The sequence below is a fragment of the Lynx rufus genome, unplaced genomic scaffold (genome assembly GCF_022079265.1).
Source record: "Lynx rufus isolate CCGP_SWC_20201006 ecotype Redwood Valley unplaced genomic scaffold, mLynRuf1.p SCAF_2, whole genome shotgun sequence".
NCBI lineage: Eukaryota > Metazoa > Chordata > Mammalia > Carnivora > Felidae > Lynx > Lynx rufus.
The window spans coordinates 1,735,151-1,759,648 of record NW_025814834.1 but is presented as its reverse complement, the minus strand read 5'-3'; the positions used below and the strand labels follow the sequence as shown (position 1 = coordinate 1,759,648).

Here is a 24,498-nt window from a genome sequence, read left to right as displayed (position 1 = left end):
TGCCACAGAAAGAGGGAGTAGGGGACCCCAGACCCTGGCGCTCAGGAAGGGGGGCTGACGTTCTAGAACCTGCACTTGATTTATGTTTATTTACATTTTGCGAGAGACAGAGAGACAGAGTGGGAGCAGGGGAGGGGCAGAGAGAGAGGGAGACACGGAATCTGATGAAAGCTCCGGGCTCCGAGCTGTCAGCACAGAGCCCGACGCGGGGCTCGAACCCACGAACCGCAAGGTCATGACCTGAGCCAAAGTCAGACGCTCAGCCGACCGAGCCCCCCAGGTGCCCCTAGAACCTGCCCTTTAAACCAGCTTCTCCGCTGATCCCAGGACACAGAGGGCGAACGGCCTCGGTCGGCTGCCTTTTCCAGCACATTCTCTGCTGCTCGGCCGCGAGCCCCTGCCTCCACCTTTGCCTCATTTCCTCGGCTTCTGTCCCCCTTTCGGGCCCACCCACTGGTTCCTGGTAACACTTTCTGTTTCTTTCCACAAGAAGAAGCCTGACATTCATTTACCTTCTTCCTTCCTGGCCCAGCAGCACTCCTCGTCCTGTAATTAGGTCCCGGGCAGTTTCAGTAAAGAAACAACCGCATTTCTCCAAACACCTGACAGAATTTCCGGGGAAAATGTGACCGTGTTTCTTTGGGAGGCCTGGGCGCCGCCCCCCTCCCCCACATGAGAGTCAGTATAGGGGTGGGGTCCTCCCACGGCGCTCGCCCCTGCCTTTGCTGTGACGGGGACGGGGACGTCCCGGCCTCGTGGGCCCAGGGCCGCGCCCAGGCCCACCCTCACGGGGCGTGCCCACAAGCCCACAGTGGGGCTCCTGCTGCCCCCCCCCCCCAGGTGAGCTGGTGGGTCAGGGTCGACACATTTTGCATCTTTCTGTTTCGTCCCATCTCTGAATCTCCCCCAGCTGGGGAGCATCAGGCCACAGGAGTGGGGACCCCCCCCCACCTCCGGGTGATCTCTGGCTCCTCCGTCGCCCCCTCCCCCGGCGGGTGTAGCCGGCTTCCAGCCAGCCGGGAGGAGACCCCTCATCGTCTAGGCTCCACCCACGTGCAGCCCCAGGCTCGGTGCCGCCACCGAGAGGGCCCCGGGCCCCCACCCCCCACCTGGCTCCAGCCTCCGTCGAGCGGCACGTGCGGGGCTCCCCGGGGCCACTGGGCGGCCCCCTTCGTCACCGCTCACCCGGCACCTCGGCCGCGGTGGGCGTCTGAGTGTCCTGCCGGGGTCAGCCTCCGGAGCGGGGGGCGGGTCGGGGCCACCCCCGGGGGTCTCCCCGGACACACGGCAGGAGGGCCGCAGTGACAGGGGAGGTGAGTCAGGAGGTCACTTCGAAGGCCCCGAAGGACGGAGCCGCTGGGGCCGCAGTGGTGGCCGTGGGTGGATTTGGGGGGTGTCGGCCAGGGCAGGGGCGTCTCGCGCTGGGCTGGGCGGGCCGAGCCCCGGACCACGGGCCCGGCTCGTCCAGGCGGCCCGCGAACCCTCCGGCAGTGCACCGACCTGGCTGGCTCTCCCCGCACGGTGGCAGAGCATCGACCGGCAGCAGGGGCAGGTGTCGGGGACCAGGGCGACCTCTCCTCTTTGCGGGCAGTCGCCGTACCGGGGGTCCTTGCTGCAGCAGGGCACGGTGGCCTGGGCCAGCTGGCAGGGGCCGCCTGCCTTTAGCCGCCTGGCCCGTGGGGCGCCCGGGCCCCTCCCGCGCACGATTCCTATGCCGCCACCCGCGCTGACCTCCCTCCTGAACTGGAAGCCGTGTCGTGCCCCGCCCGTTGGCACGTCTGAGGAAATAAAGGCGTCGGACCAGGCGTGGCCAGGTTCACGTGTGCGTGTCTGGGGTCGAGGCATAGACGCCTGGCCCAGGGCTCGTGGGCCAGCACATCCGAGGTACGTTTCGCGATTTTAGCAGATGCGTGTTTATAAACCGACATAGAGGTGATGGGCCTAGATGCGCCCTGACTTCTATTTTGTTTACTGAGTGCCCTGAGGGTCCCCGGCGTCTTACCTCTGTGCCCGAGAGGGAGGAAGCCTTCCCTGTGTTCCCGGCTCAGTGGCTGAGCTGGAAGGTGGACAGGCTCCACCAGAGTGAGCTGGAGCGTCCCTCACCGGCCGACAGGCCAGAGCTGACAGAGTTTCTCTGGCCGGGCTTCCTGCCTGGGGCTGGGGCTCAGGACGTGCTCCTTGTGCCCAGGGAGCCCCTGCGTGGCCGGTGAGACGAGGTGACCCACATGATGGCCCAACCTCAGATTCCCGCCTCGCCCCGTCCTGTGGACGAGGTTCCTGAGACAACAGCCCTCCTGCCAGGGCACCGACCTCCTTCCCCAGGGAGGGCCCGCAGCTCCCCGCCGGCCCCCGGGGTTATTCACCCGAGCCCATCACAACCCCCCTGCTCCGCGGGCACGTAGCGGACGGCACGTCTCTCAGAACAACACGCTAAGTAGGTGAGTGGGTTCGTGCCCGCTGCTTAGATGAACACGCTTCTTAACCTCTCTGCTACCGACCCCTCGACCCAACTCACGCAGCAAGTACACGACAGAGGCAGGAGCAGGACTCTGGGTCTGGACGCGCCTTGTGACCCGCGGTGGGACGCTGGTCACGTGGGCGAGACGGTCTCACTTCCTGCGCTGGGGAAGAAACACATAACAGTGTTTCTTTGTCGTGAATTTTTACATCTTTTTTTTAAACACGTTTATTATTTTTATTTATTTATTTCTGAGGGAGAGAGAGGAGAGGGCAGAGAGACAGGAAGAATCCCAACGAAGCTACTCACCGTCGGCACAGAGCCCGACGCAGGGCTGGAACTCATGAACCGCGAGATCATGACCCGGGCCAAAGCCGGACGCTTAACCAACCGAGCCCCCCCCACCGGCGCCCCTCTTTGCTGTAAATGACTCTGGTGCAACCCGTCTAAAATTTAGGAACCTTGGGGTCTTGATGAGAAACATCTGAAATAAACCATGGGCCTGGGGAGGGCTTAGGATGGCAGCAGGCGGTTGCTTAATCAGCGGGACGGTGAGTCCTTGCCCCTGCCGCTGGGCCACGTGACGTGGTCCAGGCAGCAAGGGGGCGAGAAGGGGTCGCCAAGCAGACGTGGCGCCGGTGAGGCGAGGCCGTCCTTGCACCTGGGCCCAGCCTGCTTCCCCCCTGCTGCGTCTCCTGATGGGAGCGCCCCAGACCCCCCTGCCTGGCCTCCTGTCTGTATCCTGGAACCCGAGACACCCCAGGAGCCCCGGAGACGCCCCCGCCCCCCCCCCCCCCCCGGGGAGGATCCAGACGCCTAGGAGCTGCCCTCGCGGAGCAGCTGCTGAGCAAAAGCACGATGGGGCCGATGCGGGTCGCTTCAGGGGCTCCGACCAAAAGGGGCGACGGAATTTGCCCGGACCGTCTGTGTTGCCCCTGATTTGCTGTCTCCGACCAAGTCGGGGGACAGCTTTGCCGGACGTCTGCTCGGTCCTCCCGCACCAAGCGCTCCCGCTTGACCGGGCCTCCGAGACTCTGGTTTGACCGCCCCGTCTGTTTCAGACTCTCTCCCCCTTCACGGCTCGCTCCTCCAGGCCCGGCCCCGATGGCTTTGTCCCCCAGGCGGGGTCTGGGGCCTCGTCCACCGCAGCGTGCTGTGCGGCGGGGACACGCGGTCATCGTGATGCTGTCTTCCGGGCAGGCCCTCCTGTCCCGGGAGGACACGGGACCGTCATGGGTTCATTCGCTCGCTCGTCCGTGTGTTTGCCCAGCGGACGCATGAGCGAGGGGCGGGATCTGAGAGTCCTGCCAGCTCTCCCCCGGACGGACGGACTTCTTCTGACCCTCCTCTGGACTCCTGGGGCGTCGCACGCCTGCCCGAGTCTACCCGCTTGGCAGTGACAGGGCCCTGCCATTTGGAAAAACGTCTCTTTCTCGAGAAACGTGGTGTTTCTGTCTTGGAGACGTGTTTGTTTCACGGCGCTTTCGTTGTGGGTGACGGGTCCACCTCTGTCGTGGGCACCCGCTCACCTCCCACCAGGGTCGCCACGACTCCACGGCCCGGCTGTGGGATGCCCCACGTGTGGCCGCATGAAGCTGTCTACAGCTGGAAGGCGCGCTGGTGAAATGACGCCTCTTCCGGGAAGGACCTATTTCCCTTCCCCTGGGGTTTCTGTCGCTACAGAAACTGCTGGCTGGAAACCGCCAGCAGCGTTAACGGCTTTGTTGACAATCTAACACGCGGGCTCTGTCAGGGTCAAGGGAAGCTGGCGGCTGCTGCTACCCCCTGGATGGTCCCGGCAGGAGGACCGATGTGTTTGGCGGCCCCGCCCTGAGCCAGCAGCCCGGTCCCCGAGCTGCCCTGGCCAGGGGTCCACAGGGAGAGAGAGGAGGTGCTGGGCACCCGACCCTGGTGCCGTGGGCTCCCTGTCCTGCTGCCCAAAACGGCCAAGTCGCCGAGGAAGGCGCATCGTGAGACGGGGCAGGACTTGGGGCTGAGCGTTCCTTCTTGTGGGCCCTGCCCGCTTAGCAAGCCGGGAAGTGGCCCCCGGGCCCCCGTCCTTGCTTCTGGAGAGGAGGGGGTCGGGGACACGGTGAGGGCACCCGCCTGTGGGCTCGTGGGGGCTGCCCAAGACAGACTACGGGGGCGAAGGGAGACCGAGGTTTTTCTGGGAGGGAGGGCGGTTTTCTCTCCCCTTTCAGGTGATCGAGGAGGGCGATGCAGTGAGGCTCCCGGGGGAGGCTGGAGGAGGCCACCTCACGGTGGGGGCGGGGAAGGCAGAGGACCCCACAGCCGGGAGGACGGGCGACGGCCGAGGGTCAGGAGGATGTAGCTGCCACAGAGCCGGCCTGTCCCGGGCCCAGCCGATGGAGCCCGTCCCGGGGAGGGGCTGGCCTCGGGGTGGGGGCCTCCTCCCTCTGTGCCCTCTCACCTCCACCTACAGACACTGCCTTCTGCACCCCCCACTGTCCTCCTGGGCACCTGAGCGGGCACCAGGGCCACCGCCGCCTCTGGAATTTTGCTGCTGGAACTCGGGGACCCCAGTCCCGGTGGCCTGCTGGCCGCAAAGCCTTTCTCTGAACTTCAGATTGGATTTCTTTTAAAGACACGCGTGGATTTTCGTATTCGTCATGATCTCTTCTGTGTTTTAATGTATTTTTTTAATTCCAATTTTTAAATTCAGTTATTGACCCCCTGCCCTGGGGTGACCAAGCTTCAGGTGTCCTGGCCTTTGTCCCCACCCCCAGGGTCTCTGGTCACCTATATCCACGCAGGCCCTGGCGGCTCGGGAGCACTCGCCTCCCAGCCTCAGTTTCCTCAGCTGTAAAGTGGGGGTGCTGGAGACGGGAATGTGAAGATTCTGTTGAAATTAGGTCCAGAGACCTCGCAAAACGTGTGAGGTGCAGGCCGACGCCCAGTGAGACCCGAATGCTGCCTGTCCCCGCCTCCCCCAGAGCCCAGCCACCTTCCAGACCTCCTCCCCGCCCCCAGAGTTTGCAAAACCCAGAGAATCGTGTTTCCGCCATGGGGCACGTGGAGGCAGGCTCTGAGGGCAGGGACCCTGGGCTCAGTTTCTGGCCTGTCTCCAGACGGCTCCTGAGCCCGTCCGGGCCGGGCTTCGTGTCCCCTCTCGTTCTGCCCCCCCGCGTCCCAGGGGTCAGCTGGCTCTCTCCGCACAGAAGCTGCTCTCTCAAAAGGCAAAGCACTGTCTTCTCCCAGGAACCACCCCGTCTTGGTTCCTCGTTCAGAGAGATTTTCACAACGCCTGGCCCCTGTGTGTTTGGCGGGGGGCTCTGCTGGGACCCCGAGAACAGCCTGTGGGTCAAAGCCCTCTGAGCCCTGCTCTTCCTGCTACAGGAGCAGACGGGCTTCACAGCCGGCCGGTCACAGCGCTTGGAAAGGGTTTGCAGGCTCCATACGGTCCGGGGGCTCTCCGTGGGGGAGGCGGGACGCTGGCCTCGCCCTCGCGGGGTGTTGCTTCACGGGTGCCAGCTTCTACGCGCCCTCGGTTTCTCCATTTGCGCCAAACCTCCGGGACCAGCCGCAGCCGGCAGGATGCCCTCAGATGGACGGGCCAGACACCCCGCCTGGCGGGAGGGCCCCAGACCCTCCCCTGACGTCTCTCTGCTCCTTCTGCCCAGACTCTGTCTCCTGGCTCTCTGTGTCCCTGGGGAGACGCTGGATGTCCCGGGTGTCCTGCCCCGTGCGATGGTGACAATGACACGTATCTCAGGGTCTTTAAAGGTGAAGACGAGAAAATGGATGGGCAGCCCATGAGGTCGGTGACACCAGCCGGGTACCCCCTGCTCCGGGTACCGAGACTCAGTTGCTTCCCGAAATGCCGTGTTCAGTCCACCTCTGCTTTCCCGTTGCCAGTCACCTTGCACACACGCGCACACACGTGCACACACGCACGCCCTTGAACGGAGCCCAGCACGGTCTGTGGCCAAAGGATGGCCGTCATCTCTTAATGAGGCATTTTTCCCGTCTGGGTGACAGAAGCTATTATGCAGACTCATTCACTCATTCCTTCGTTTATTCATGCTGGAGGATCTGCAGAGCACCTACCATGGCTCCCGGCCCACCCCAGGCCCTGGGATGCAACCGCCAACAAGACAGATAAAATTCACACCAGACAGGGGCGCCCGGGTGGCTCAGCTGGCTGAGGGTCCAGCCCTCAATTTCGGCTCACGCTGGTGAGATCGAGCCCTGAGTCGGGCTGTGTGATCAGTGTGGAGCCTGCTTGAGATTCTCTCTCCCTCTTCCTCTGCCCCCCGCTAAAAGGAAAAAATGCATTAAAAAAATTTCACGCCAGACAGTAAACAAATGGCAGGTGGGTGTAGTTCAGGCCACGAAAAATGTCCCGAAGGGAAGAAAGCAGGATGTGGTTTGGAATATGATGCGCACGGGGTTTCTAGTTCAGACAGCGGCCGCGTGGTGGACCTCGCCAAGAGGGGAAGGGGCGGCCCACGCCGGAAAGAATTGTTAGCGTGGACCGCCCAGAGGACTGGGGAGATCCTTCGGGGCCTAGGAGACTGCAGGTGCCAAGGCCCTGCGGCAGGGACACTCTGTCTGGCAAGGTCCACAGAACTTACTCAAGAGCGGCCCAGAGGAGGGACAGTGGGGAGAGGAAACAGGCTTGGAGCCAGGGCCGGGCCATGGGACCCAAGAGACCTCAGAGAAGAGTAGGAATATTTCTCCAAGTGGAAGGACGGGCTATGAAGAGAACACAGCTAAATCGCACTCACGTTCCACGGGAACCTTCCGGCCACCGTGCGGAGGACAGACAGCTGTGGCCAGGGCCTCTTTCTTTCTTCAGTCTGTGCATTCTTCTCCCAGGAAGGACTTTAAAAATACCAAAGGCATCATGGAAACAAACAAGTTTGTCTGTGCGAATCTGCTCTGTAAAGTATTGGGACCAAGCTGGTTTCTTATCTCTCAGGGCACTAGGTGATCAATCCACACATAAAACACTCCGGATCCAACTTGCCCTTCGGTGCTTAACGGCGCTCGAAGAATCACAGCGGGTGTTTGTAATCCGCCTCCTATGATTACAAAGAGATTACCTTCAAAGCTAGCAGGCTGGCTTTGAGATAACCGCTGTTGTGACAGAGCCACACCGTGCCCAACTGCTACAAAACGCATCGTGTTTACCGTGCCACTAAGCGCTAGCTAGTTCAGATGTTTGGTGTTTTTCTCCAAGCAAGACTTTGCTGATGAAGAAAGCAGGGTGCTGGTTTCCATCCTGGCGAAATCTCCTTCAATACGTACCTGCTCCCTGTCTGTCCACACTGCAATCCTTCCTGGTTTTGCACAGTTTAGAGCTGGTGGTGTTTGTCGGCGACAGAGCTGAACGGATTTCTTCCTTTGTGTCACCTTCGAATCACGTACGTGCTCAAAGCACTGCGCCGCTCACCGTATCTGCGTTTTCGTAAAATTTTAGTGAAAAATACTCTGTTGGCTCAATCTGGGGTAGGGAGCGGTCTTCCGTCTCGCAAGCTGGTTCCCGAATGTAGCTTCGGCGTCACCGGAGAGTGGGACGGGCCACCTTCGTGGCCATGGGTTCCCGCCCAAGCATCCTTGATGTGGTCTCTCCCCACCGCCCCGTGATCTAATCTGGCCCAGCAGCCCTGGACGTGGCTTTGCAGGACACTCAGAAAGCACTAAGTTCTGCGGAAAATACTGAGCATCCGCTCCTCTTAGCTTTTGAATGTAGTACTTATCCTTTCAAAGACTAAATTTTGGTTCTGAGTTTATGTTTTGCACACAACCCCCATTTAAGCGCTGAGAGTTCTGTTGCTTCTTTAGCTTCTGTTGCATCTCCGCAATCATGTGAGCGGGGTTAGCCCTTCCCCATCAACTACGGCTGCAGAACGGAGCTCGGGGAAAGTGAGCCACACCCTCTCGTGTCCTTCCTGTGGCGACACTTGGGTCACCGTCATCCGGTCCGCCACTCCCGTTGCGTTTCGAGAGTGTATCGTTTTGCAATCACTATAGCGGGGTTAAAAATGATACAAATTTTACTTCCCTAATTTAGCTTGTGAATAAAGTATACATTTTGAAAAAGGCCAAATCAAAGCTTAGAGCAATTATAAAAGCAACAAGTTGTAACTACAATTACATGCTCATATTTTCTCAGATTTTTATACACTTTTCGGGTACCTGTGATGGACTAACCTTGAAATACCACATGTTGGGCTGTGATCATACTGCGTGTGACAGCCACAGAGCACTTTGCAGGGGACCCCGCTGTGCAAGGTCAACAACACTCTGATGGCCTGTACCCGGTCAGTGAGGGGTCTGATGAGCATGGGCTAGGATGTGGTGGAGGGGTTTGGGCAGAACTTGTCTAAGAGTGTGGGGAAGGTGGTCTAGGAATGTGGGGGAGGGGTGTTCTAGGAGTGTGGGGATGGGTGTTCTAGGAGTGTGGGGGATGGTGTTCTAGGAGTGTGGGGGAGGGGTGTTCTAGGAGTGTGGGGGAGGGGTGTTTTAGGAGTATGGGGGAGGGGTGTTCTAGGAATGTGGGGGAGGGTGTTCTAGGAGTGTGGGGGAGGGTGGTCTAGGAGTAGGGGGGAGGGTGGTCTAGGAGTGTGGGGGAGGGGTATTTTAGGAGTATGGGAGAGGGGTGTTCTACGAGTGTGGGGGAGGGGTGTTTTAGGAGTATGGGGGAGGAGTGTTCTAGGAGTGTGGAGGAGGGGTGTTCTAGGAGTGTGGGGGAGGGTGGTCTAGGAGTAGGGGGGAGGGTGGTCTAGGAGTGTGGGGGAGGGGTATTTTAGGAGTATGGGAGAGGGGTGTTCTACGAGTGTGGGGGAGGGGTGTTTTAGGAGTATGGGGGAGGAGTGTTCTAGGAGTGTGGGGATGGGTGTTCTAGGAGTGTGGGGGAGGGGTGTTCTAGGAGTGTGGGGGAGGGGTGTTCTAGGAGTGTGGGGGAGGGGTGTTTTAGGAGTATGGGGGAGGGGTGTTCTAGGAATGTGGGGGAGGGTGGTCTAGGAGTGTGGGGGAGGGGTGTTCTAGGAGTGTGGGGAGGGGTGGTCTAGGAGTGTGGGGGATGGGTGTTCTAGGAGTGTGGGGGAGGGTGTTCTAGGAGTGTGGGGGAGGGTGGTGCAGGGATGTGGGGGATGGGTGTTCTAGGAGTGTGGGGGAGGGTGGTCTAGGAGTGTGGGGAGGGTGGTGCAGGGATGTGGGGGAGGGATGTGGCAAGGTGGAACAGTCCCTCTAACAGGGCTGAGGGAGCGAGGGCAAGGTTGGCGAGTGCACATGTGTGATCGGGACTGGAATAGGGAACCGCGACACGTACTTTGGGAAGAAAGGAAGGAGGAGGGCTGAGGGCAGGGAGAAGGTGGCTGGTTCACTGGGCTGTGGCTCCAATGAGCCCAGGATGTGCCGTGTCAGCGCACGAGGAGGGGCGAGGGGCATTAGGAGGTGGGCGCGGGAAAATGAGGTGCCGGCCATCAGTTATGGGCACGGCAGATGACGGCGGGGGTGACTTCTGGGGCCATGAGGTGACAGCCCCCCGGTGCCAGGGGAGCGCTACCTGGGTCAAGAGGAAGGATGCCTGGGAAACCACAAAGCTCTGGGGGCTGTGGGTGCCTGTGCGTCTGTGTGTCTGCTCCCGCCCCCCGCTCCCCTCCCCCTCCCCCTCCCTCCTCTTCTCCCCCTCCCCCACTCCCTTTGTCTCTCCCCTCTTTGTTTCTTTCCCCAAAGTTCAGCAGATGGTGTTTTCACATCATGGCTCCTGGCAATGAATGAGTCACTATTAATAACGATTCCGCTATTAAATGAAAACAACACAAGCGAATTTATAAATGTTAACAGTGGAGGGTAACAGAGAGATAGCGATTATTCATGAAAATATGTGTTTTTGAGAATTCACTTATCTCATCTCTTTGAAACTGACCCTAGAGTTCTGACACATGAGATTCCCGCCCGTCATTTACTCGGAACATGATAACATAAACTGCCCTTTGAGCACAGGTTTCTTCATCTGGATTTCATCAAACGTGTAAAAGTGTTAGGAGTGTAGAGGGTCGTGGCCGCGGCTGAGGGCCCGGAGAGGCCAGGGGAGAAGTACTAACTGTACATCGGGAGGCGTTAGATGGGCCAGGGGACCGGGACGAGGCCCCACCACCCCCTCAGCCAGGAAGGAAAGGAAGTTGAAGGTGGAGAGGCCGAGGAAGCCCCGGGAGCAGACGGCAGAGGTTGGCCGCGGGGGCCTCGGCGAGCGGGATGCAGGGCGCGGGGCCTCCCGGTGGACCGCGCCAGCGGCCTCTCGCAGGACTGCGGTCCCCGCGGAGCAGCCGAGGTGAGCGCGTGGCTGAGTGACAGCAGGGCGGGTCGCCGGGCGCCCGCTCACCCCTCCAGGGCACCGTCAGTGCTACTTCTCACACCCGCCGTTGGGCTCCGACCCGCCGCTGGTTTATGAAGAACCTCGTGACTTTGCCGTCACACAGAATGCTGAGCTGGTCACTACGGATCGGCGCCGTTGCAGCGGTCCGGGCAGACGAGGAGCCAAACGGGGGGCACGGCCATGGTTCCCAAGGGCCGGGCTGTCCTGGCCGCCTCCCGGGGCCCAGCGCGGTGCCGGCCCACCTTGGAGCGTGGGCAGAAGCCAGGCGAGTGGAGGAAGGCGGGCAGGCCAGTCAAATCATGGGGGTCAAGCCGCGGCGGAGGGAGCTAAGCGAAGGGAGAGCTGCAGAAAGGCCCGAGCGAGAACCGCAGCCCAGCCCGGCTGGTCCCCTCGGGTGGGCCTTTGCAGCCGTAGGAGCTGTAGGGCTGATCTGGACGCGGAAGGACCGCGCACGGTCTAAATCATCAAACCGAGAACCATCCCTCTGGGCCTCTGCTTAGACGAAAGTACCCTATTTCCCTCGGGCTTGAACCGTGGTCGTGGGCAGTGGTCCTGTTTGTCGGGGCCACAGCAGAGCCACTCACGGGGGCAGGGGCCGGCCCGGGACGGGAGTCTCAGACATCTTGTGTTCAGCGACACCCTCTTTGCTTGGTGCCCGGGGGGCTCACCGTCAGTGGGGGCTGGGTTCAGATTTCTGCTGAATAATTGTAAGGGTGCAGGTTGGGCTCGGCTGGGGGGATCGGTTGATTTCTCGCCTAGAAAAGCTTCGTGCAGGGGCGCATCCCAAGCCAGCACCCTCTGTGTTTCCAGGGGTGGGGGGAGGGGGCCATACAGAACCAGACGCCCTGGCTCAGCCAAGACTTCCCAGCTGGGGTGGGGAGGAGGGCCCAGCATGCGGGGATCCATCGTACCCAGTCCGTGCTGGCCGAACGGGAAACGTACTGGGCCTGTCGTGCGTGGGAAAGGATGTCCAAGTGGCACCACGCATAGGAGGCTCTTGCTGAGTGGTCACCGGGTGTGGACACAGGTGCCAGGGAGGGGCGAGCTCTGTGTTGACCTCCCACATGGAGGACAGACCACAGGCCGCAGAGGCCTCGGAGGTGAGGCGCCTCCCTGACCTCGCCAGCCCCCCTCCTGTGCGCTGCGGCCCGTCGTGCCACCCGCGGTGTGGTCACCGTACCCACAGGCCACTCCAGGGGATGGGCCATGGCAGGGACACAGGGCAGGCGAGGGACTCCTCTGGGGGGGCAAACTCCCACTGGCCTGGCTGACCTCTTGAGATGCACCGTGGTCCGACAGGCTCCAACCAGCTGCTCCTCCTTCCCTCTCTGCACCTGGGGTCAAGGTCAGCCCTCGAAGCCTCCGCCTGTGTCCACCCCGTTCCCCCCACAGGCGTGGTCCTACGGTGTCTCTCCTGAGGCTCCTTCCCACCTCGGTGCTGCTTGTCCGAGGCGGTGATCAGATGGAGGTCTGGGCCCGGCTCGCCCGCACCCGGCAGGCGGCGAGGTGCTCGGTGGGACCGGGGCGTCCCCGGCACAGGTGCCGTAGATTCCTCAGGTGCCTGGCAGGTGCGGGGACGTAAGCACCTGAGCAAAGATGGGGCGAACAAAGCCACAGACGGCGAGGCTGACAGGTGTCCCTGAGGGTGTGGGCCCCGCGGAAGGGTAACGAGGGACTGAGGGCCGTTGGCCGGAGTCCGTGAGCCTGCGCTGGCCTCCCAGACAGAGGCAGGCCCTCCTTGCCTGCAGCGGGAGAGCGGACCGGCCATGCGGGGGTGAAAACCCTGACGCACAGGAGGAGCTGGGGATGCCTCACCCCACGGCGGGCAGGGGGGAGGCGAGCGGTGCTCCTCATCATCCCCCAGTGCCGCCGGGCCGGCCTGAGCAGGGTGATGGCCGCTGGACAGATCACAGGTCACAGCACGTCACCTGCTGAGGTGAGCTGCGGAAGAAGGGAGTTCGGGATGGACACTGAGGAAGGAGATGCTGTGGCCCCGCGTCCACCGTAGTGACAACTGCCGTCCGTCCCGTGGGCCTCACTCTCCTCCACGACACCCTGCGAGGGAGGCCCGGCGAGCCTGAGAGAAGATCCGTGGGGGGGGGGGGGGGGGGGGGGCAGGTGCCTAGGCAGTCAAGGTGCGCCTCAGAACTCCGCCTTGGGGGGAGACCTCCACCCTCCCGCCGCCTCGCTTGAGGCCCCAGAGCCGCCCTTCCCGGCAGGGCGGGGGACGGGGACGGCACTCCTCACGGATGACTGAGCCCAGAGGGTGCAAGGCAGGCCTGTTCTGGGGGTTCGGTTCTCTGATGGGTGACCTGGCCTCAGGGCGTCGGCCCTGTCTTAGAATTTGCTAGAGCCGAGCCCAGGCTGCTTGAGGACAATTTTCCTCATTCCTTCTCCCCTTCGCTGGGATGGGCCGCACATGTGGCCGGGTGGCTTTGCCAGGCTCACGGGACACACTCTGCATGTTCCCTCACGGGTATTGGCCCTCAACGTCCCCTGCTCGCTAATCCCGTCCTGGCGTCTGCTTCCCAGAGGGCCAGGCCACAAGCGTCCCTCTGTAGCTACGGCTTGTGAGAAGAGGTCTCGTGCTTTTATTTTTTATATGAGTTTTATAATTTTTTCCAATTGAAATATAAGGTGCATATCAACAAGCACATGTCTTTTTTTTCAACTTTTTTTTTTTTTTTTTTTTTGGGACAGAGAGAGACAGAGCATGAATGGGGGAGGGGCAGAGAGAGAGGGAGACACAGAATCGGAAACAGGCTCCAGGCTCCGAGCCATCAGCCCAGAGTCTGACGCGGGGCTCGAACTCACGGACCGCGAGATCGTGACCTGGCTGAAGTCGGACGCTCAACCGACTGCGCCACCCAGGCGCCCCAACAAGCACATGTCTTAAACGTACAGCCTGATGTACTTTCATAAAGTAAACACACGCATGTGAAATGTACCCAGTCAAGATATAGAACTTTCCAGAACCATTGAGCCCATTCCCAGTCATTACCCCCTCAAAAGGCAACCACTGTTGTGACTTCTTTCACCATATATTAATTTGGCCATTTTTGAATTTTATTTAAAAAATACAGGAATACAATATGCATGCCTTATGTCTCGATGGTTTTGCTCGACATTATCTGTGTCTCCGATATTTGTGCATTTGCTGCATTTGGCAGGGGCTCATTCTTTCAGTCATGATGTATTCCATGGTATAAATTTACTATAATTTGTTCATTCAACCTATTATCGAAGGACATTTGGATAGTTTCCAGGGTTTGCCTGTTATAATAATGTTGCTATGAATATTGTGGTTCACACATGTATGTCTGTCGTCCGGATATATACTTAGGAAGGAATCATTGCATTATGGAGTGTGTGTGTGCTGAGTTTTTAGAAATACGGCCAAAAGGTTTCCCAACGTGCTTGTGCCAATTTACACACATATAGCAGAGTATCCCACATTCTCTCCAATACTTATCATATATATATATATATATATATATATATATATATATATATAAAATCTTTAAAGTTTTAGACATCTTGGTGAATGTGTAGTGGAACTTCACTGTGGTTTTAATTTTGTGTATGGTGTGAGGTAGGAATCAAAGTTTATTTTTATTAGATTGAATATCCGTCCGGAACACCACCTTCTGCATAAATGGCCATTTTTCTCACTGTGCTGTGGTGATCTTTGTCATAAAGCATGTGATCATATGGGTGGGGATCTGTTTCTGGGCTTTCTGTTCTGTTATTCTGGTTATCTATCCGTGCTTCTATTTTTATGTTTATTTAGACTTAAAAATAATTTTTTTTTTAAATCAGATAGTATGTGTCCATCAGTGTGGCAGGTTAGTGATGCCGTGGAAACTTTGACATTTCTCTCATCAGTCCTGGCAGGTTCGGTGCCTTTTGGACCAAAGAAAGTGGCTGCAGTGACGCTGGGCTGGGTTCTGAGCCGAGCTTAGGCTTTCGAAACTGTTATCTTCAACTTTTTGTCCTTGTCTCTTGCTCTTGGAACTCTGAGCATCCATATGGGAAGTCCGACTGCTATAAAGCCACAGTGCCCATGGGACCATATGAGGGGACACATTCAGAGGTCCTGAGACTCCCTGCAGAGTCCCCATCCACCCTATCCTTCGGACGTTCAAGTCATTCCATATAGGTTCCAGACACTGGGAGCAAAGGTAAGTGATTCCCATCAGGCCTTGCCCCCAAATAAGTAATTGTTGTTCTAAGCCCCTGAGTTTTGGAGCAGTTTGTTGAACTACAGTATAGAACTGGGCCACCCAGTTCTAATCTTCTTCAGGATCATCTTGCCTGTTCTTGACATTTCACATTTTGTTATACATTTTAGAACTGGCTTGTCAGTTTTTACCTAAACGGTTACTGGGGTTTTGTTTACAATTGCCTGGACTCTGTAAATTCTTTGGAAAGAAGTGACATCTTCAGGCTCTGAACTACAGAGAACATGCTGCTGGGCACCAGAGGGGAGAGGAGGGGTGGAGGGGGGACAGATGATGGGGATTAAGGAAGGCACCTGTTGTGATGAGCACCAGGTGTTGTATGAAGTGTTGGATCATTATATTGTACTCCTGAAACTAGTATTACACTGTAGGTCAACTCACTGGAATTTAAATAAAAACTTAAAAAAGAAAAAGAGTTGACATCTTAACAATATTGAGGCTTTCAATCAACACAATCTGTCATTACATTTAGTTAAAGTGTCTTTGATTTCTCCCCGTAATGTTTGTAGTTTTCTGTATACAGGAATCCATAATAATATAATACACGAATAATGTAATACACGATATACTATCATTATTCCCAGATACATAATGTTGATTGGTGCTATTGCTATGTGTATAGAATACTTTTGAATTTTCATTTCCTAATTCTTGATGGGTGGGATATAGTGTATAGTCTGTATTCAGAAACATGCTCTGTATGATTTCAATCGGTTGACACTTAGTAAGAATTATTCGATGGCCCAGCATATGGTCTAGGTTGAAAATGTCCCAGCTGCACTTGAAAGAAGCCATATTCTACTGTGGTTGGTGTAATGTCTTATGTGTCAACGAGGTAAATTTAATTAATTTTGTGCCAATAATCTATGTCATTACTGATTTTTTTTATCTGCTTGGTTGGTCAGCAGAGAGAAGTAAGAGAAAAACTTCAAGTGTGATTGTACATTAGTCATTTTCTCCAGTGTTTTCTGTTACTTTTTGCCTTTATATTTTGAGGCTATTTTTTAGTTATATGCAAATTTAGGGTTTGATCTCTTAGACTGACCAATTTTTCATTGTGGAATATTCTCCTTTATCTCTAGTAATGCTACCTACCCTAAAGTCTACTTTGCCTGATATTAGTATAACTTCTCTGGTTTTATTTTATTTACTTTTTACAGCTTTCTTTTGATTAGTTGTTTATTTTGTTAGTCTATGTTGTTAGAGTTAAGGTGTCTCTCTTGTATTCAACTTATAATTATTTTTTAAAACTCAATCTTGTAGTCTGCATTCTAAGTAGAGAATATAGTCCATTTACATTTAATGCTATTGCTGCTATTTTAGGTTTAAATGTATCATCTGGCTATTGGATTTTTACTTATGCAATTTGTTCTTTATTTTTTTTTTATTACTTTCTTTTGAATTGATACATCATTCTTGTTGTTCTACTTTTCGGCTCACTTAGCTTTTTAGTAATTTATACTTTTTATTTTCCTTCAGTGGTTTCCCTAGAGATTACAGCATGCATCCTTGACATATCATTATTCTACCTTAAATTAGAAGATTTTTCATTGCGTGGACAATGTGAGTACTTTGCAACACTTTAGTCCTACTTACTCCTCTCAACTTTGGCACTATTGTTATAATAAAATTGAATTCAACATATATTTTTAAAACCCAAAAGCCATTTCTATAATTGTTTTTAACACCCAATGTTCCTTTAGGTTTAATCTAAATGTTAGCACTTTCCAGTTTCTTCTGGCATTGCCATATTTCCACCAGGAGTTATTCTCCTTCTACCTGAACATCTCCCTATAGTGTTTACTTGAGGATCTGCTGGTAATCAATTCTCTGTTTTTGTTTGTCTAAAAACTTTTTAATACACTTTTTAAAATGTTTATTTATTTTTGAGAGGGAGAGGGAGAGAGAGAGGGCACGTGCAAGTAGAGGAGAGAGAGGAAGACAGAGGATCTCAAGCAGGCTCTGCACTGACAGCAGAGAGCCCAATGCAGGGCTCAAACTCATAAACCACGAGATCATGACCTGAGCAGAAGTTGGACACTCAACCAACTGAGCCACCCAGGTGCCCCTACACCTTTTTCTTTTGAAGAATGTCTACCATAGATATAGAATTTTGTTGGTAGCAATTTTCTTCTAGCATTTTAAAGATATTATTCTATCACATTCTGGTTTCAGTAATGTCTGTGGAAAAGTTACCTTTCAGTCTTATTGCTTCTATGATGGCAATGTACCTCTTTCCTCTTTTGTCTTTGTTTCTCTCCAGTTTTACTATGATGTGTGTAGGTATATTTTCTTATGTTTTTTCTGCTTAGGGTACTTTATCAATTTTGTAAAACTCTCACTCGTTACATCTTCAAATATTGCTCTTTCCCTTTTATCCTTGTCTTATCTCCTACTGGAAATAGAATTACATGTGTGACAGATCTTTTCACTATGTCCTATGTGAATTATTTTTCTCCCCATGCATTTCCAACCACTTTTTTCTATGCTTCAATCTGAAATATTTTCCAATAACCTCTCTTCCAATTTACTAATCTTCTCTTTTGCTATATCTAATTTGCTTTTATTTATTTATTTATTTATTTATTTATTTATGTACTTACTATTTTAGAGAGAGTGAGCAGGAACAGGGGAGGGGCAGAGGGAGAGGGAGAGATAGAATCTTAAGCAGAGACTGGTGTGGGGCTCGATCTCATGACTGTGCCATTATGACCTGAGCCAAAATCAAGAGTCAGACACTTAACCAACTGAGCCTCCCACGTGCCCTTCTAATTTACTTTTAAGTTTATCTATGAAATTTCAACTTCAGTCATTATCTTATTATTTTTTTAGTTCTAATATTTCCAATACAGTATTTTTTTTATAGATTCAAGTTCTCTGATGAAGTTAATTTTTCATCTGTTTTCTTGAACATCTTCATCATACTTACTTAAATTCTGTATAAGATAACTCAAATACCTGGATCATCTTTGGCATTGTTTCTGTGGTCTGTATTTTTTCTTAGTTTTCTGTCATTTGGACCTATTTCCTGGCATGCTTGTAATTTTTTATTGAAAGTGAAATATTACGTATGAAAAACTGTAAGCTCCTGAAAGATGTTACTGACTTCCAGAGACAAATTATTATTATTTTTTGACAGATAGTTGAGTTTAGGAAGATCACCATGACCTACATAGGGCTTATCTATTTGCAGTTTGCCCATACTTCTAGGCGTCTCAACTGCAGGTTTAGGTTGTTGCTGGAACCCCTCCTCTCTGGTGGACCCAAACTACAATTTTTGGCATCCCAGCTCCATGAGACTGTTGTAATCCCCATTCAGCTCTTTAACCTCGTAGAAGCCGCTGTCTGACTGGTTTCTTGAGTTCTCACCCAGAGCTATGCATCTTAGGCTTTGGAAAATGTCTTGAAAGAAACTGCAGTGTTCTAGACTCACTCCCATGTGATTCTTTTTCCTCTGGATCTTGTGCTCACACTGTGGCTGCTTTGGTAACCCAAACTCCAGGTCAGTTTCTCAGTGACTGCTGCGAGCTCCAGCCTCCACCCTGCTTCCTTCTGTGTGTCCTGTGCTGCCACCCAGCAATCACACCAGAGAGGGAAGGGGCTTCCCCTCACCTCTAAGCACTTCCCTTCCTTCCAGGACCTTGGCCCCTAAAGTCCTGGCTGCCTTGCTTGTTCTCCAGAAACTTCCAACAACTGCTTTCATGCATGTATCAGCCTTTGTAAATCAGGAGGGTTAGTATGCAAACAGCTCTGTCACAGCCAGAAGTTGGCTTTTGAATTCACATCTCCTATACTGCCCTGTTTTTTGCTGGCCCAAGAAATTGCTAAAACTGATATCAGTTGTCCCCAACTCCCATTTATCTTCTTGTCAACTCCAGAGCATATGACACTTGGCTGTCCAGGAGTGAAAGGCCATCAAAGGAGGCTTTACAGTAGAGATCAGAGTACATGTACAGAACAACCATGCCCCTGGGGTTCACACTGTTGATATGTTGAGTTTCATGAAGAGCTCTGTTTGCCATGTCTGTACTTAGCCATCAGGGCTTCCCATCCACAGTACTTGTTTGTTCTTCACTGTTAAACTCTGCTATTCACCACCCTGCAAGGACACTCTCAGGAGATCTCACTGCCTCTCTGGGCCTGTTTCCCCTTCTAGAAGGTGAGGAGGAGGATTAGTGGTATCTGAGGTGTTCTTTCTTGACATGCTATCTTCTAGTTTTATCCTGGCTTAGCCATTGCTGAGGAATCTTCTCAAAGGACTTGTTGATTTGAGGCAGGCATTGGACACAAGTGAGTGATCTTGTGAGCCTCACTGTTCTTGGCTAAGGGCCAGAGCATGTGCCCACCATAGTTTGGCATCTACCTTGACGAGTATTGGCAATGTGATCACAATTGAATGCTTGCTAAACCAGTGTTTGTGCCATTCTTGTTGAGACCGTGGTAGAGGGGATTTCCCCACCCCCTGTTGTGTACTAGCATTTGGATGTGGGATGCTAACACACATGTTCCTGGAGCCAGTCAAAAACACTGCCTTGCTCATACTTGGATTTTCTATAGTGAAACCAGTTTCTTTTGTTTCTCTACCTGACTGTGTATGCCTTGCAGAATTGTGAGTTGGGGTCATATGTCCTCCTATTTAAAGTCTGCCAGGGGCTTCCCATATCCTAGAGTAAAATCTCAGTGTTGACATGGCCTCCTCCACATCCTCCAGGGACTTGGTCTGTACTGTCCCCTCTCCCTTGGATGCGCCTTCCTTCTCCCTTCTCAGGGTTGGCTCCTTTTCTCCTTCAGCTCTCGGGCTCCATGTGACCTCTTTAGAGGCCTTCCTTGTGTCTTGATGGAAGGGGGCACCTTGTCATTATTTCGCACCCTATTCTTTTCCTTTCTAGCTCCCATCGGAGTGTCATTAGATAGGCATTTGTGGGAATATTTACCAACTTGGTTTTCAATTTAAATATTGAATTGATACAAAAGAATATTTAACATCTATGTGCGTGACATAATTATAGTATGTTGCCTGTCTGTGAACCACCCCCAGATTAAGTCCTGGAGCCCCTCTGTGTGCAGGTGCAGGGCTCTTCCCTCCCCCACCCCGGAGGTGACTGCCACCCTGAATTCTGTAGTACCCCCTTTGTGTTTCATTTTGTTTTACTACGTTATTTATAGTGCTCCTACCCAGTGTTTGTCTAGTTTTGTGCATTCTAAAACTTCATATAAATAGAACCACACCAAATATATGCTTTCTGATGTTGCATAATGTCCTTGAGATCCATCCACATTGGTGTTTGGTTGGACGCTGCTAGAGAGCATTCTGACTTTGAGCTGATCACAGGTAATAGATCTCTTCTATGCTGGACGGACATTTCCACTTTTCTGGATGTTTTGGTCTTGAAGGACAGCTGGTGGGAGCCTTCTTCCCCTCACAGTTGTACACCTACAGTGGCGGTCTCTGATGCCAAAGTGGTTTCCAAGGGCATCCTCGAACCCGGGCTTTCCCGCCAATCTCCATGCCATGTGAGGCCAGGCCAGGTCTCTCCACTGTCTCCTCTAGGAAATAGATTTTCTTTAAATACTAACTGAGCAGGGGCACCTGGGTGGCTCAGTCGGTTGAGCATCCAACTTCGGCTCAGGTCATGATCTCACAGTTCGTGGGTTCGAGCCCCACGTCGGGCTCTGTGCTGACAGCTCAGAGCCTAGAGCCTGCCTCAGATTCTGCGTCTCCCTCTCTCTGCCTCTCCTCTGCTCATGTTTTGTCTCTGTCTCTCTGTCTCTCAAAAATAAATAAACATTAAAAAATTAAAAAGAATAAAAAATATTAACTGAGCAAATAAGAGAATGAGTGAATAACAAATTAAGTCTCCTGTGGTCTCATCAAGCCCAAGCTTTCAGTAACTTTCAACTCCTGGTGATGCCCTTTCTACATTGCCACCCAACCTCACTCCACGTCATCCTGCCGTGGTGTCCCCAGGCGTCTGGCCATTGACCTGGCCCAACCATGGCCATCATCTTCACCACATCCTGAACCTCACACTGCATCTTTCCAACATGGGACTCATTCTTGGTCCTCTTTCTTACCCCTCTACCCGAGCATTTCCAACTGATACCGGCCCTCATGGATCACCCCTTGAATATACGGTATCTGTTTGCCCCTGTGTCTCTCCTGCCGTCTCAAAGCAGTGCTAGGTGACTCAGCATCTGGATGGCGTCTCCTTCGTTCATGTGAACTCCAGCAGTTGTCAGAGTTTGTGTGGAGTGGGTAGAGGCGTGTAGATGCAAGGGGGCTGGCCCACCTTCACCCCTGTCCGCATGGCTGGTTTCTCCTATATTTCAGCCATTTTGTACCTTTGAGACTTACACACACTCCCCCTGCTGGGCACTAACCAGCTAACCGTGTGCGCCTTCCCTTTGCTGTCAGCTCAAACACCGTCTCCTCTAGGAATGCCAGCCTATCTCAGCTGCTCTGAGCCCCCACAGTTCCTGGCTTCCCTCCACCTGCCTCTGTCTCCCACCCTTGGGTTTGCATTCCTGTCATGGGCTGAATTGTGTCCCCCCAAATCCATATGTTGGTGTCTGAACCCCCAGCACCTCAGAATGTGACCTTATTTGGAGGTAATGATTTGCAGACGTAATCAAGTTAAAGTGAGAACACACTGGCGTGGATTCTCATCTAGCATGACTGGTGTCCTTAGGGGAAGAAGACTTGAAGGCAGGGACATGGAAAGAGGGAAGACGGTGTTAGGATGCTGGGGAAGACGGCGGTCTACACACCAAGGAGAGGGTGTCCCTCACACCTTCGAAAGGAACCACCCTGCCGGGACCTTCATCCCAGTCCTCTGGCCTCCACAGCTGATAGAACTGTACATTTCTGTCGTGTGAGCCACCTGTTGTTAAGATAGCAGACACAGAAACAATCCTGAGGGGGGTCGTGTCTCAGCATCTGTGTTTCCCCATCACAGTCTCTGTTGAATCAAAATGAGTAAAGTGTCTGACGAGAACACACAAGACCTTGAGGGCTCTTCCATTGCAGTGCCTGGTGTGTGCAGGCCACCTGGGGTGTGCAGATCTTTCTAGAGGGAGGAGACCCTCCTGCCAGTGCCTCTGACTCCCCAGGACTTCGTACTTGGGAAGCTCCAGATGCACACTGTTCTCCCTAGTGTTCTGATAAATGACCTCTCAACACTGGTTGAATCTCCTGGGTGAATTACAACTGCTGTTTGTCCTTGATAATTTTCACAGCCCTTGGATAGAAATTGTCCAACCACTTCTTATGATAAGCATATGCATCAACTATTGTTATTATATTCATTTTGACGATTGGGACACCAAGTCCCAGAGAATTTCATTCTAGGACCAGAATCTGCCCAGGGCTAGATTCTTTGTGTGAGAAAGTAGGCATGTGTAAACTGGGACATTGTCTCATTTCTCGAGCACAGCTGGCAGGCCCACCCCCACCCCCGCTCAGGTCTCCCATGGCCTTGTCCAGCTGGTAGACAGGAACTCCTCTGCTTCTATTTCAGGACACCTTGCCTTTCTCCAGAATCAAAGAGCCAAGTGCTGGGCCAGTGGCACCGCTGTTGACCCCCCACCCCACTCAGTGTGTGCAGAGAACCTCATCTGTTCCCTCCTAGAATGGATGCAACAGGCTCTCCATGTTACTGGCCATAGTCCTCGGTGGGGTTAGGGAAATGATCTGGGCCTGCATTGATGCCTACATCTCCCCATTTCCCCCAAGGATGAGTGTGTGCACGTGTGTGTGCACATGTGTGTGTGTGCGTGTGTGTGCATGTGTGTACACTAACACAGGCACCTGAGCTAAGGGAGGGGAAGCACTGCAGGTGGCCTCTGTCCTCCCTCTGTCCCTGCCGACATCCCCAGCCCGGGCAGTATGTAATATTTCACTTTCAATAAAAAATTACAAGCATGCCAGGAAATAGGTCCAAATGACAGAAAACTAAGAAAAAAATACAGACCACAGAAACAATGCCAAAGATGATCCAGGTATTTGAGTTATCTTACACACGTCCCTTCAAGCCAGGGACCAGACACATCCACACAGAGTCTGGAGTCTCACCCTGGCCTCACCGTCCCAAGATGACATTTTCAACACGGCCCCTGGTATAGTCTGCGTGTATCCTCCCAAATTCATATGTTGGCTCCCAGCCCCCAGAGAGGTGGTGACGGTAGTGGTGTTAGGGGTGGTGCTTGGGTCATGAGGGTTGAGCTGACTGTTTCTCCTATTTCTCTCCTCAAAGTTGGCTTCTTAAAAAGGGGGCTTTACCCTTTTACTCTCATGAACGTGTTAGCACGTTAAAAAATAAGAAAACGGTTCTGGGGGCACCTGGCTGGCTCTGTCAGTGGGGCAGGCCGCTCTTGACCTCAGGGTCGGGAGTTCCGGTCCTATGTCGGGCATAGAGATCGCTTAAAAATGAAATCTTTTATTAAAATGTTTATTTTTCTCGAGAGGGAGGGAGAGAGAGTTCACGCTAGAGTGGAGGAGGGGTAGAGACAGGGAGAGCGACAGAATCCCCAGAAGGCTCTGCGCTGTCAGCACAGAGCCCGATGTGGGGCTGGATCTCACAAATTGTGAGGTCACGACCTGAGCCGAGATCAAGAGTTGGACGCTTAACCGACTGAGGCACTCAGGCGCCCTTTAAAAGTAAAATCTTATAAAAAAAAAATAATAATAACAGAACAGTTCAAACAAAAGCAGTTCCACAGAGTGTTTTTTCATACTGGATCATTCTTTATCTTTTTTTGGCCCACGCTGAGTGCGGGGTTGACCTAAGGCGGCCGAGGGAGTGAAGTCACCTGCCGGCCGGACAGAGCGCTAGGACGAGAGGAGGGCCACCTAGAGGTGTTCCAGAAAGGCCGGCAGAGAGGGTTCCCCCCGGACCAGCGAGACGTTCGTCCCCGAGGGCTCCAGACACTCGGCCTCAGTACACAGGTCACCAGCGACACTGGCGCTCGGAACTTGGCTGAGGACACGAGGAAAGGCGTCCACAACCCAGGTAGGACTCCAGCAGTCCAGCTGAGCGGACATTCCGCACTTTATAGCGCTTATTTCATTTCCCTTTTGTATCGTACGCTTTTAAAACTTCCTATTTTTCGGCCGCCTCGACATCCCCAAGCACGCGCTGCGGGCTCCCCGCCCAAGTGGCCAGGCAGCCAGTGTGGTAAGGCTGCCCCCGCCCCAGGTCCCCTTCTTGCCCCCTAACTGTGACCGGGTGACATTCCAATGCACCGCTGAACCCTCACACGGCTTCCTGCGGGCTCCACACGGAGCCCCGACGAGGCGCTCTGGGGTCCCCAGCTCCCGCTGAGCCCGCGCCCGGGGCGCTCCTCCCACGTGGCCCCTGCCTCCCTCCTCCAGGGCCTTCCAGGATGATAAGTCCTCCGATTTCAGGCTTCCCAGAGTGTAATTTCCTATTTAAACCAGCCAGCGTCCACACCGC

The 24,498-nt window shown here is 53.8% G+C and overlaps 2 long non-coding RNA genes across 4 annotated transcripts; one reads left to right on the top strand and one right to left on the bottom strand.

The window, feature by feature from the left end:
* Window positions 1–235: 235 nt before the first annotated feature.
* Window positions 236–8,331, bottom strand: LOC124515551 (uncharacterized). Of its 2 annotated transcripts, XR_006962838.1 has the most exons (3): window positions 7,207–8,323; window positions 1,501–2,621; window positions 236–602 (listed from the first exon to the last, which is right to left on the bottom strand). It is a non-coding gene; the product is annotated as an uncharacterized LOC124515551 (long non-coding RNA). The 2 variants fall into 2 exon arrangements; XR_006962839.1 differs by lacking the exons at window positions 236–602; window positions 1,501–2,621 and adding an exon at window positions 5,083–6,735 and having other exon boundaries at window positions 7,207–8,331.
* A 191-nt stretch (window positions 8,332–8,522) lies between these two features.
* LOC124516361 (uncharacterized) lies at window positions 8,523–23,539 on the top strand. Of its 2 annotated transcripts, none has more exons than XR_006963034.1 (4): window positions 8,523–8,745; window positions 14,691–14,986; window positions 16,526–16,609; window positions 22,564–23,539. It is a non-coding gene; the product is annotated as an uncharacterized LOC124516361 (long non-coding RNA). The 2 variants fall into 2 exon arrangements; XR_006963033.1 differs by having other exon boundaries at window positions 21,736–23,539.
* The last annotated feature ends 959 nt before the right edge of the window (window positions 23,540–24,498 follow it).